Genomic DNA, 15,162 nt, shown 5'->3' with positions numbered 1-15,162 from the left:
TTTCTTTTTTACTGTCATTGTTTATGGCTCATGGGGATTCAGAATATTGCCAACACAAGCAATGCTGTCACACTAGAATTCTTCCGGTCACACAAAGACACACAGCATTATTGAAGAACTTGTTTGTGCCCACTCACACACACATATGATCAGTTGCTGTAAGGGTCACAGTGAAACGTTTGGGCGTGTTTAGACAGGCAGGCATCGGCTCTTGTGGAGACACAAAACATATGCATCATCATAAACACAATGCAGGCTCAACTGCTGTGACCTGGGAGAAAGCAGAAGACAGGGGAAGGTTGTGAGGGTGGTCTTATTCTTGCATTCTTGATAGGTTACTTTATATTAAATTAGATAACCCTCATTATTGAACTTTGAATCCCTCCAGACGCCTCAGTTGGAGCCAAAATACTGATTTACTTTTACACTATTATGATTCATACTATTCAATGTATAAATTGCCTATAAGGTGCATTTTCATTTGGTAAAATGATATGTGTTGCATATACGCACGGAGGCCGTGACTAAAGAAGCCACTTGAGATTTGGTGTGCAATTTTCAGAACTTCTCTCTCCATCCATGTGTTCATGCGACTGATCTATATATTGTTCTTCTACCGGCAGATGCCAGACTGAGTGATTGTTTGTTCTGTGTTTATGTCTGTATACGTGCCAAAATTTCTCAGCCAGCCTGATGTTCTGAATTACAATTGTATCGCTCGCTCTCTATCTACTGCTTTCGGCACAGACATTCCCCCTCATGCACTCAATAAATTCTAAACTGTTATTTTCTTGAAAATATTAACTTGTATAGTTGCTTTGGCAGTTTCACGTTTCATAGACGTGTCATAGAAAAATATTGACCTTGTGTGCTTGAGGACCTTGTCCTCACGCATAGCATGTGTTTCTTCCCTCCTCCTCTGGGGGTCACTGTACATCCCCTGTTGTATACTGTACATAATTAAGAATAGTCATGAGTAAACTAAATATAAACCTGAATGGAAAAATAATTTTAGCACATACAAATACTACTGCCATACTGATGTGTGTACTACTTGTCATTTTCTCCAGTAGACACATAAATATACTGAAACATTTTCAATTGAGGATTGTGCCGTGTATTAGTCGTAGTCTGTATTGGTAGTAACTATATTAGTAACTCACTGCCTTCCTTTGCAGTTTTTTTTCTATTTTGGATGACGTAGCAGATCTCTTCCGCTGAAATGAAATGATTAATTTTAATATTGAATACAAAGTCATTAATGAATTGTGTCGCACGGTGCATTTGTGATCAGTGTTTCATGTACACTTTGTCCACTCTAGGTTCCACAACATTGAAAAAAACTCCTGCTTCCACATTACTGCTTTTACTTACTATCAATATCTATTATCCATTTGCAAGCATAACAAACATGCCCTCATAACTCCCTTTGTCAATGTCATTTTGACATGCAATAATTGTATTGAGGAAAAAAAAGACTTAAACTCATTTTCCAGAGCTGTGAAAAAAGAAAAATATGGAAGGGATTGTTGTTGTTGTTTGAACAGTCAAACAATGAAGATGCCTGGCTGGGGGCTTGTTTGAAGGTTTCAGTAATAGTACACAATTATGGACAAGAGTTTTTCATTATCATCATTAACACAACAAGCAGGTGTCATTTTAAAGTGTGGATAATGCACATTGTGCAGTAGTTTAGTAAGTATAACGAATTAGTGATGACTTTACAACTCAATCATCTATCATCATCATATACTGTACTGTCTTTTTTGTGTACTGTAGCACCGCAATCTATTCACCTTCAGTGTTTGTGATTATTATTATTTACAACACTTCAATGTTTTCAAATGATTTTTTGCAGCACATAAACATGTATATCCTATAAAGGTGACCGTTGAGAATGAATCAATCTGAAAAAAAATCCAGACTGTCGCTTCTTGAAGACTTCACACCACGCAAAGAACACTTAACACTTTCCTTTGCTTTATACTGGACTGATTGTATCGGACATATTGATAGTCAAAGTTGTACAATAGGGCACCTGCCTTGTTAGAAAGAAGAACCACAATATGTCAGTTTCAGCACCACTGGGTGCGGGACTTACCTTGTGGAGAATTTCAGTTGAACTGACATAAATGGACCATTTTTCTGTTCGTGTAAAGCACAACATCAATGGAATAGTGCGACTTAAAGGGTCTACTTAACCAGCCTATTTCAATGGTTGCTCACTCTCTTATACTTTCACTTCATTATTTAGAAAAGCAATATTGTTTCCTTCAACTTAGAAACAGGAACATTTAGTTCTCATATGAGCAAAATAGCTGTGGTTATTAGACTTGTGGCTTATAATGTCTGGTTTTGAAATGAACCAGGACTGCCATTAAAATATCCCAAACATCTATGTCAAGTCTTCCATATACTGTATGTTCCTGACAGGATCATCTGGGCCAGTGAGCCTCCAGTAGGCGGTCTGGAATGCAGCCATTTTGACTGAGTGTAAAATATTCATGAGGTATCAATGGTGGCCCATCTGACTGGCTAGGGAACAGCTGCTGGGTCTCAGTGCCTCTAGAGGTGCAGCATCTGTCCATTTATCAAAGTGAATATGTGTTTGGGAGCCCGCATGCTTGAGATCGCATGTGTATCTCTGCACATGCGCTCTTCTCCAGACAAGTGTGTGTGTGCATGTGTGCATGTTGGAGATAGAGCTCACTTCATGTCTCTGCCAATGTGTTTGTGCGTGGAAGTCCCAGGAGAACGAGACATCAGGAAGAACAACTGTGTGTTTAACTTGCTTATCTCCAGATGGTGGTGGATCATTTTTGGAATGATCAAAACCAAAGCCTCAGTTTTATCAGGATTTGTGCTTGTCAATCAGCAATTCTCTCACTTTCATATACACAAAAATACACACACACATGCACACAGTGTTTGGCTGTCTTTGTAGATCCATCAGAAGTCTGAACATCTCTCTGCAGTCTTTGTTTTTCTACTGTGTATGTGGCGCTGTGTGTTGGTGGGTCTGTACAGTATATATGTAAATCAGCAAAAGATATTGTGTTTAACTGACAAATATTAAGGAATAAAGCATGACTTATTAGTGGAAGTCGCCATATTTCTTTTTTTTTTGTAGATCGAAGCTTATTGACAAGGCAGAGGCACTAGGAGAAGGCTGAGGATGGTCCCTTCATTATAGCTGACCCAGACATCTTGTTTCTGCTGAAACAGAGCTTGTTTGTGGTGTTCTCTGGTCTGTACAGGAGAACAGAAGAACGCCTCTCACATTGTCAGTCTGCAGTATGAGAGGTTACTAGTGTACCTTTATTAATGTTCATAGTAATAGTGTAGTTGAGGAACTGTGTCTGCAACTGGCTGATCTCATCAACATTGAACATCTAATGACAGCGTTTGGATCAAACCAATTTCCTCCAAGACTTTCATGGTAGAAGTTGTGAGTGGGAATGGAACCACACTGGCATATGCTGCAGATAGTATTGGGTTCCAGTCCAGCTCTTGAGGGTTTGTTTTCTCTGTGATGGTGGTTTTCGAGTATTTTTTTTAACAATATCCACATCATTTTGATGCAAAGATGAATTTTAGATATTTGTACAATATATATGTACAAAATGACTGCCTCGATGTAAGCACTCTGGTCTGACAAAGGAAGGACAATGAAGCAAATGTCATCCACTGGGCTGTCAGGTCTTAAGGAAAGCGTCAATCTCCATTTCCACTCCACACATCAGTCGAGCTTCTATCCAGGAGGCATGTGTGCTTCCTGATATCGGGATGCGTGTCTCCTGAACGAAGCTGGGAAAATGTGAAGTATTTTTGGTATTTTCAAAAACTTCTGAATGCATCCACCTTTCCATCTTATGGTCGTTCCACCATGTTAATGCTGTAAATGAATCGTAAAAGCATCATAACGCCCCTCGAACTCATCGCTGTAAGACATTGCCTCATTGGGCTCTGTCCAATTTGTCAACAGTGGGGTCCTCATAGCAATGCTCTTTGTAACCACCCTTCTGAGTCTTGTCTAGAGGAATTGACTCTTTTTTCACGTGACTCCTCTCCTCCTTCAGTCTGGCAATGTCCCTTTGTTTCATGCTCTGGACTGGGCACCTAAAGCCTCTTTAATGAGTTTTCTTGTCATCTTGGTGGACACCTTTCTGGATGAGTGCACTGGGATGTTGTGTGTTTCAACAATCTGTCTCAATTACTCTGACAATCCTGAGAAAAGGATGGATGGCGCAGTAGTATTGATCCTTGCACTCCACTGTGCTTCTCTTCCTTTATCCTGTTTCATTTTGATTCAACAAGCAGCATCATCTTTTTGGTTGGCTGTTACATCTCTAAACATGTCAAACGAACAGTAAACAATACTCCATGCAGTGGGATCAATAGGATCTTTCCTGCTGCATCTCTTCTGTGATGGGAAGCAACTTCTGATCTTGCCTGTCTGTCTCTCCAATCCAGATGGAATGAAGGAACTCACCAACAGCTGCAGGAGGAAATTAGCCTTTGGTTACTCAAAAGACCAACACACACAAACATGAACTTATAACTTGATGAAGTCATCAATGGTGTTTTGCTAGCAAGTGTAGCTATTCTCCTATTTTGCTCTTCTTTGTTATGGTGGACATTCTCTGCATTGCTCCATCCCATAACATCCTCGTCGGCCTATTTGTCCACCTCTTTCTACGCATCCATTCATTTTGCATGAAGCATTGAGAACCTGACTGGTCGGCCAGCCAGCCTGCCACAACGCCAGCCCCGAGCCAGTGGGAACATTTGCCTTGTGGCATCAATTCCCAGGAATCCCTAACCTGCGCCAGCTGTTGAGAACATGCTACCTGTGCCAACACCGCACTGGCTCTGCCCACCACATCAGCTGCCGCTCTGTCTTCATCTGGGAACGGATTTGTGTGTGTGTTTGTTTGTTTGTCTGCAGCGAACTGTATCTACCTCTTTACACATCTGTATTTGTGGTTGCATCTGCGCGCACGAATGCTCAGCTGCTACCGTGCGCATGGTGCCAGTGTGTCCCAAATGTATGGATGTTCCTAATGTTTCCCGTGTGTCAGGCGGCTATTGTGTGTGTCTGTGTGTTTATATGTATGTGTGTGTGAGAGTCTCTCCATCTGTGTGAGCCCGGCCTCACTTCCCAGCATCTGGAGCCGCATTGAAGAGCCTTTCCAACAAGGCCAACGGAGGCCAGTCTGCCAAACAGCCCAGATGTTAGCTCTGTACGCCTTGGGCTAAACAGAGGGGCCACACACTCATTATTCAGCCTCGTAAATTCTAACTGTTTTTCCCAGATAAAATAAGAGAAAACATCAATACAGGAATATAAGAGACCTTTCACCTGAAGTATTGTCTTCAGTTCCACGATATGACAGTGATTCATTAGACCGCCTCTCCACGAACAGATGAACGTTTAGAGATGACGATCACGAGCTTCCGTTGTGCTCGAAACAAAGAGAATCTTCCCTCCAAACCTGCAAGTGAAGGCTTTACACTGGAATGATCAAAGGAGTCAAAGGAAAAATGTGTTGCCGTTAATACACAAATATATGTAATAACATATTAGTTCTCCTGAAATAACAATTTACTTTCTTTACCCCCTAAATAAGGTTATTACATTATTATTACATTATTACTATATTATATTTACTATTACTACTATTTACTAATACTATTATAGGTGAATAATATGAATGCTTGGTGAACATTGCCACAATATCTAGTTAAACATTGTGTTAGCTTCAATAAATGAATACCAATATAACAGACTGAGATTGTAGATCAATCCATTAATGTGTAATATATATATATATATATATAAACTCTGATCTGATGATTTCACTTTTGTTCAGAAATGTGTGACTGTATTTTATTAGTATGCTATGCAGCATATGTGATGATGTGATGATTGATGTATAATAATAATAACAACAATAATAATTGTAATATAATGAAATTATTGTTGAATATACTAATACTAATAATAATAATAATGATAATAATAATATTGTTGTTGTCAGCAAAAATAAATAATTAAATAATAAATAAAATAAATAAATAAATAAAAAAGCCCTAACCTCCTGGGTTTTTTCTGGGCCTTAATTTGTACAGGTATATCTACTTGCTATCTGGGATAAGAAGGACCTAAAAGATGTAATACTTAAGTTTATATTCCTGTTTTCATTTTTGCTACTATTATTGCCTTTATTACAACAAATGTAAACATATACAGGTAAATGCATGATGTTACTGAGTAGAGCAGAGAGAAAATAAAAGCGGAAAAACAGACAGAAATAAAAGTGGTTATATTTATTTCCATTTAACCATATTTATATTTATATTTCCATATTTATTTCTGATTTATTTTCATTCTGATTTCCTCATTTCCTTATTTTCTCAGTTCTGGTATTCCATAGTCTGTTGTGCAACTATTTTACTGACATTTCCGCCTTATTGTTTGCACTGAACTCGATGTAGTGATGCGATATCATAGCATGAAATTTGGCTAATAGGTTGACAAGCAAAAAAAAAGTACTCTAGTGCAGAAAGGCAAACATGTGCTGGGTCCCAGGAGATTATAATTAATGCGCATCATATATGTTTATATATTTTACTTTTAGATTATTTATAAAGATGTCAACACCATGTGGGGAGTAAAGTTCACACTAGGTGACGTAAATAACAGATTGTGCTGCTGTTAGGACCCATCAAATCCTTCAAATCTAAATCCATGATTCCAAATTAACTAATGCTTGAATCATCAAAATATTTTTGTAGGCCGTTTTGGAAATAACACATCATGCTCAGACAAAAACTGTCGGCCATAATTATCTGGATCATCTGGACAGACGTAGCTGTGATGTTGGGGCAGATTTGGCGGCGTGTGTGTGTGTGAGTCCATGATAGTATCCACAGAGGTGGCATCTGCCAGGCTGCTTTATCTCTGGTTGTGACTGTGCGCGGACCTCCACAGGGCTTAGTGTAGGGCCACTCCCCCCTCTTCCCATATGGTGAGCTGTCACTGGGACTACACTCTGACGGTCTCCCCTGTGCTCGGCCTCCAGATAGCCGACTGACTGACCAAGTAAACAACAACTGGACATGAGTGGAGGACGCAGTAGTAGTGGGAAACACGAACTGCACAGATGACATTTGGGTTATCCAGTTCTCATGTGAATTACCTTCTGTGCTTATGCTTCAGTGATATCCCAAAATCTGTTTCCATATTATTCAAAACATTCCCTGCTATTCATTCATACAAGGGCGACCATCAAAACGTTGAATTAATATAGTGTATTTTTATCTTAAAAGTCACATCACACAACTAAATATCTCGCCTCATCCAGTCCAGCATGTGCTCATCAGCGTTTTGATCAGATTTTACTTTTACTTCACTTCATTTCATTTGTTAAATACATGTTTTTTTTTGTTTTCTGTATATCACTGAACACATATAACAAACAACTCAGTAGAACTTCAGTTATATCAGTTACATCTTCATGATCTGAAGAGATTACAACAAAATAAAATAAAAGTAGGATCCTTCATGAAAACTTTCTAACCAGGGAAACTTCCTCACATTCATTCGGAAACGGTCACGACGGCAAGGCATCTCTCCGGCGGATATCTAGCTCACATCTACTCCTCCTTCTCTGCAAACAGATGTTGCACAGCAGCCTGTTATGAGAAGGAGATGGCAAATCACATTTACACATAAAGTGTTAACGTGCCGTCGTGATGGGACTGATGAGACCGAGAAAGGGCCATAAAGTAGGCGAAGGAAGAGCAGAGCAGCAAGAGGGGTCCCTCAAACAAAGGGAAGTGATCAGCCCTTGAGGCCCGATCAGTTGAAGATCTGCCTGTGGAGGACGTTTTTTCTCTCATACAAGTGTGTTCTTGATGTTGATCTCAGCCAGTTGTTGTGAAGACAAACACAGTCTGCGCACCCAGATGTTGACAGATGTGCAGTCTACAACTTTCTCCAAAACTCGCACACAATGACACATGGGGGTAGAAGGGGGAAGAGCAACACATTTCCTTCCTTTACTCCCACCGGAGGAAAAGATTCACTCAAGACACTCAGGCGTTTCTTAAACCAACTCCAGCGCTGAGCTGCTGTGCCCCGCAGGGAGCACTTCCATCCCAGATGTGCTTTTGATAGCCAAAACAAACAGAAGGATGCTCATCCAGATGTGTCTACTGCACGCGGGGGTGACTTCTGTGATGTTTGCTTTGCAAACTAAATATGAGTGATGTAGAATATGTTCTCACATTTTATTGAGCTTTGTAATCCGAGTCTTTCCTTTCAGTCATGAATCTTGTCTACAGAAACAATGCTGGTGGTTGCTATTCCATAAGATTTATTATTAGTACTGCTTTTGATTTTTCAACATAGTGTTCTCGTGTTGAAGTTGTGCCGCGACCCAAGTGAGTACAGAACACACCATGAGTTTGTTCCAAGCGAAACGTTTCAGTTCTGGATTCATGATTAAAAACTGACATTCTTTTGCAGTAAGAAATAAATCAGTGTGTGCATGTCTAATGGAATAATGTTTCTGTATTGTCTATTCAGTGTGGGCTAGGTCATGGTTTCGCCCCCCATCACTGGTCATGGTCTTGATGTTACCTACAGCTATGACATCAGTCATTCTAATGATGGTTCGACCACTATCACTACCACATGTATTCGTGATGTTATGTATCAAAACTTGGCTTAAATTCCTCTCTGGTTTTTGAACAGGACCTGGCAAGGAAACGACCTCTTCTTAGCACCAGACAAGGGTGAGAGCCCTGAAGCTTTCAATGCTGATATTGACATTTTGCCAGTTAGGAATCAAACACACCCCTCTGAGTTGGTATTTGTCTTATCTCCTAGTCAGGACATCTTCTACTCTTTGACTCTTTGTTTATACTTGAAACACACATGAGAAATGAGCTGTGTAGCTAACCAAGTTTAAGATGAAATACGCGTTCATATTTTCCCGCCTGGACTACTTTCACTGGCATCAACAAAAAAAATCTTGCCTCCAACTGGTTCAGAAGGCAGCAACGAGGCTTCTAGAAATGAAGAGCCTGAGACTTAAATCTTGAGGCGCTAGAGCACCATCCGTCAGGGCTCCTCAAGTGAACAGCAACCTGCCACAGGAGATCCATGACTCAACACGTACCTCCACCTTTAAAGTACTCTTGAAAAGTCATTCTTATCGGCTTGCATTTATGTAATAACATCCTGTTTTCCCGCTTACTTCTGCTTCTGCAGATGTTTTCAACAACAGTCACACCTCCTTGCATGTAGGTCATCACATTATTCATCACTTCATCTTGTTTAAGAACTATCTGTAATGCACTGAACTGTGAACAGGGTTGTGTTTATACATATATAAACATCTTGTAACAACTTTATTTCCTCATGCAAAACTCCTTTCCCCTCCCTTCACAGTGAATATATATTCCTCAATGCCCCATACCCATAAACCATCTAGGTGAGAGAACACACCCCTTAATGCCCACGACAATATATATAATATGATATATTATTTATTTATGATGTATTTTTGTCATCCAACATTTGCCAGTGGCCTGTGAAAAATGCAGGTAGTGCTCTTAAAACGATCACTGAACATCAACCGCTACCTCTTGTGAATCTTCTACTTCTGTTTAGTGCCACTGCTTTGACTCTCACCTCTGCTACTCCCATATAACCTTCCCTCCTTCAAATCTGCTGTCTCATCCTCTGCTCTGCTGTGACGTCGAGGAGCGTCAGACACGACGTCTAAATCACCAGAGTTTCCTTGCGTCAGCACTTTTCATCAATGGTGTGAAATGACTCATTTGCTGCTGCCACTTAGCAGCAACCATTCAAATAATGGCTTTTACTCTCACTTATAAAAAAGCCAACACCCATAGATGGTGGATGGATAACCTGCTGACACAGTGCTGGATGACAAGTGGTCATGGCAGAATTGATTTTTAATGCGTCATATTTTCACCATCAAAGACTTTTATGGATTTTCTCAGTGACTTAATTGAAAAATTTATATATATATATATATATATATCTTTTTTGAACAATTTATTTAAATATTTCATATATAATTAAGTGAATTAGAAAGACACATTACATAGAAAGAAGTGAAGTGTTAAAACCCCTTAAACCACTGCTAAAATGATTTAAAGTTATTGGAATCTCACACATTACAAGTTAACACAAAGAAAAATTTAATAACTCAATCTGAGGAATGGCCAAAAAAAAACCAAATGAAGAAGCGAGATTTATGAAAGAAAAAAAAAGGCTTGTTCAATTAAAAATAATAACAAGCTCAAAACTCTCACAAATAAACATGGGCTAGTAAATAATTTTTATTTATTAATATTTTAATTTATTATGATTTTAGCATTTTTAATGAGACGAAGTTCCGGATCAGTCATCTCTGCCTCTCTTAAGTTAATGTGTGGTGATTACACACAAGATGACCTCCAGCAGCTCAGTTTAGTCTTTGGAAAATGACTGACTGTGCTTTTATCCGTATAGAATTTGTTGTAGTTTGGTTCATTTTTGCAGCTTTAACTGCGAAAATTAGTTATCATTTGCAAGTGAAATGCTAATCACCGTCGACATGACTATTTGTTAGCTGGAGAATTGACTCAGAAATGACCATCAGGACGAGACATTACCATAGTCATCACAGTTAGGGTGTCATTCTGAAGCTGGCACTAGTTTAGAGCAAACAGCGTGATCTTTTACTGACAAGATGATGGTGGAATTATGTAAAGATCATTGTAATCTCTATCCTCTGGACTTCAGCCGCATGTTTCGGACACATTAGGTGCAGCCAATATTCAGCATTGCTTTAACCAGATGGGGGGAGTGTACACAGAGGACGATGCACGTGCGTCGAGGGAATTTTAGTAAAACCTGTCAGTTCACGCAGCAGAGGGTTCAGTGTACAGGTGCAGGGACACGATGTTTGTGTGTGAACACAGATAATCAGGTCACAAGACACAAAACTGTAGCAGAGATGGACGTGATGAAGATATAACAGCTTTGATTTATAAACAAAGAAAAGAGACAAATGCTGATTTTTTTTTTATATTCTTGACAAGGTTTTGCCAGAGTAACGCAGTAATGTAGTCTCAAGCCTCAAGCTTGTTTGATTTGTGACACATCAATTAACATGATGCACTGTAGTTAATTCACCCTGGAGTGTGGTGAACAGCAGCTGTCCATCACACCACTTCCCATTTCCTTAGGAATGAAAATGAATCTGAAAATGGAGTGGTTGAGTTTGAAGTTATTATTTTAATTTTCAGCAAAAGTGAAAACAGCTTCTCTGTACTGCAAAAACTCGGACTCTTACCAAGATTGTCACGGCTAATTTTTGGTCAAAATAGCTCATCCCACTTGATTTAAGACAAATTCACTTACAATGACATTTCAGCAAGTTGGAGGGACTTCTCTCAAGATATACAATCTTAAATGCAATCTTAAATATCATGGTGTTAAATCCATTTACTTTTCAGTCCCCTCGGGATTTGTGACTTTCCAAAGATTAGTCGGTCTTGTTTCCGCTGACGATTGGACTCCTATGATGGGCAGGGAGTCTTTGTTGGTTTGGTGAACTCTGGTTGAGATGATGCTGACACCATCAGCCAGGGATCATATTTTCTGTCTTCAGCTCCACTAAATCAGGGACTGTGGTGCGCTATATCCTGGCTGGAATAGAGATCCAGTACATTTGTTCACAAGTGAGGAAACATAGAGCGTGAGACAGGCAGGGAGGTCAACGTGGTCATGAAGACTTTGCATCAATCGATCATGGTGTGGTGGAGTGAGCCACAAGACAAAGCTAACACTCAACTCTGGTCATGAGGATTGGAGCTGCCGGAAGAACGTGTTTCAAGCAGCCAAAATAAGACAGAGAGGTCAGCAGCTCAGTCATCAGGGAGATGCTCAAAGTAGAACATACATTGAGAGGAGCTAGTTGAATGACTCTTCTCTCAACTACTTTTTCAGTCTTTCCATAGCCCAGAATCAATGGATCCTGCAGTACATGTTGATGGAATTTATTGATGGGACACAACAAATGTTCATCCAGAAGAGCTGACGATAGAGAGGGACCTGGGCCTCCATGGAACAGGATGTATGGAAGGTCGGACAAACAAGAGGTTGACTTTATATTTGCTAAGACCATAAAAAGGAAATCACCTCAAATAGGTCTAAGCGATCTTCAGCGGGACAGCTGCCGTAGGTTCTGAACGTACCTACGATCTGGTCATCTGGTACTTTGCTGACTGCATTTGACACCTGGGTGCAAAGTAGGTGACCCAGAAAGAGAGTTGTGCTGGACCATATCCGATCCCAGGCTGTCCTGCTGCACACACCTTCAGCTGCGTGGCTGCAGCTGCTCTGTCCTGTCTCGTGTGTGTGTCTGTTGTTGTGTGTCCCCAGAACAGGGTCTGTCCGACCGCAGCTGTCCTTACCTCCATGAGGGTCTCCGGGGCAAAGCTGACCTCTCTCACGAAGGCACTTCAAAGGGACAAGGGATGAGCGGAAGGGGCATGGGGTGCCGAGCCGTCCAGCACGGCTGCTGCTTCCCTGGGCTTTGGGAGCTGGAGTCAAGGTGTGTGTGTGTGTGTGTGTGTGCGGGCATGAGGGTGTGTGCAGCAGAAGGGCAGAGACAGGAGGTATGGGAACATGGAGAGGGATGTTTTTACGGACGAGAGCTGGAATTTTACCTTTTGCATGTAAGTGAGGCCATCTGAGCTCAGGGGTCAGGAGGCGTGTGTGTGTGTCCATGTTCCCTCAGCAGACCATCTCACCCACAGGGAGTCCATGGTCCAGGTTGGTGCGACCTGATCTCTCAGAGTGCCACTCTTACTTTTTATTTTGCATTTAAATGGCTCCATATAACATGCTGCCGTATTATTATAGTAATGAAATTATTATCCTTGTTAGATTTAGTTTCTATTTGGAGACAAACCTAAATATGATTTTACTAATAGTATTTGTATTTACTTCATGAACATATCAGAGCAATGAAAATGATAATTTGATTTCAGTAAGATGAGTAAGACTTCTGTTAATATCTTTTTCGCATTTATATTAGATCAGATATCCTTGTCCCACAGTGGGGAATTTCAGAAAGAAATGAGAGTCCTCATAATAAAATATTATAATAATATCATTTAAATTGAGTAGCTTTTAGCAAAAACGTTTCTGCCCTGTCCCAACCATCTGCCTTTAATCTCAAATTTTTTGATATCCTAGTTCTTGTAAGTCATATCGGTCCCACATTATAGAAGAATGCACCATGTGGTGCAGTTTGTGTGTGATGAGTAAACGCTACCTAGAGGCCGCCACCTTTACACGCTGCTCTGCTCCAGCTGAGCTGGCGGTTTCTTGCTTCACTTGAGACCGATATTGATATAATGCTGGCTTGTGTGTGTGTGTTTTTAATCAGCAGAGTGAGGACATTTTTGCAAAATGTGTGTGTGTGTATGTGTGTGTATTCTTGTGGGGAGATTTATAACTTATATTATATTTATATTATATTTTATATTTATAATTGGATGGTTATTTTGAAGTCTTCATTTCTTCAGTTTTTTTTTTTTTAGCAAATGTTGATATAATTTTATCGTTATCGATTGTTGGGACTTTGTGAGAGCCTCTCATTATGCCTTCCCCAACCTCTCACCCTAAACCTAACCATCCAAAACAAACCGTAACCTTGATGAAGATATTATGAAGCCTTCATCCTCAAATTGAGCCTTCATCTTGCTAGGACCAGGTAAGGTAGGTCCTAACTAAGCTGAACGTCCTCACAAGAAGGTGTGTTTCTGAGAATGTGTCCCTCACAAGAACAGATAAACCAATCATACACACATCTGCAACATCCTGGCTGAGGTCATCAAGGAAGCAGCGGGGGCCCATCACTTTGTCCTGAAAAACACAGCTGACTCCTGCTCTGCCTTAAGATGGACCGGTGAGGGAAGGACTTCTGTGGAACTCCTATTATGAGCTTCTGGATGTTTCCCACTCGGGTCATTACCAGGAGCAGTGCAGCACTTGGGTCTATGTGATGCATGAGAGGAATTCCACTCTCCTTGTCTGTGGCGACCAGGACATGACCGACCAGAGATGGTTCTTGAATACAGGACAATGGAGCCTTGACTGGAACCAGACTCATGCAGTTCACTGGTTCATGAGGTCCAACAGAACCAAAGGAAGAGTCTCTGCACAACTATGGAGGATCAGACCTGCATGTATCCCTTTGATAAGGAGCCTGAAGATCAGGTTAGAAGATCAGATCTCTATGCAGGGCAGTGGTGAGTTCCCGGTGATGATCAGAGAGCCAGAGATTGATCAACCTTTGTTTGAGGCACATGCTGCTCAGCGTAGTGATGCTACTGATGCTGTGTGAGAGCAGCTCCCAGCACCTGTGGAGGAGCTGGAGATGCCCCAGCTATCCCCAGAGTCAGACAGAAAAGAAACCCCTGAGCTGCCATGATGCATGTCAATGACCTCAGTCAAAGGTCGGCTCAAGTCTGTGCCCTTGTTTGGCTTCAATAAATGTGCGATAAAAAGCACAATAACTGAGGTATGTTCGTCAAAGACGAGCACACGCCCATCACAACACAAAAGACAGACTTTCAAACTCTCCTAACTGTAATACAGTGATAACATTTTACTCCGTGTTACTGATGAGACGACAATAAACGGGAGGGCAGCTGACCAAGCTGGCATCTAACCACCAGCTCGGGACTGCCAGGAATGCTTTGTATCAACACACTGATCCCAAAATGTCTGTCTAACATCCACTGTCCTTATCAGCTGTCCACAAACAATTCCAGTCATATGCTGGGCAGCTGTCCGGCTTCTTCCGGCCAGGAAGAAGACAAAATGTATACAGGGTCCTGATGGTGAACTGTTGATGACATTCTGTAACTCATAAAAAAGTGTCAGCAATGAATCATTTTATAGCAAAGTATGCACGCAAAAGCTCATCATTAAATATGAATCACAATCTGGATATACCACAATATTAATTGATAAATATACTCATATGTTGTTGCAGTTTAGCCTGTTTTTAATTCCCTCTTTCCTTTACAGTGCTCTCAACTGATTAAATTCGTCTTGTACTA

This window comes from Synchiropus splendidus, chromosome 9 (genome assembly GCF_027744825.2).
Source record: "Synchiropus splendidus isolate RoL2022-P1 chromosome 9, RoL_Sspl_1.0, whole genome shotgun sequence".
Classification (NCBI taxonomy): Eukaryota; Metazoa; Chordata; class Actinopteri; order Syngnathiformes; family Callionymidae; genus Synchiropus; species Synchiropus splendidus.
This window is presented reverse-complemented; position numbering follows the sequence as displayed.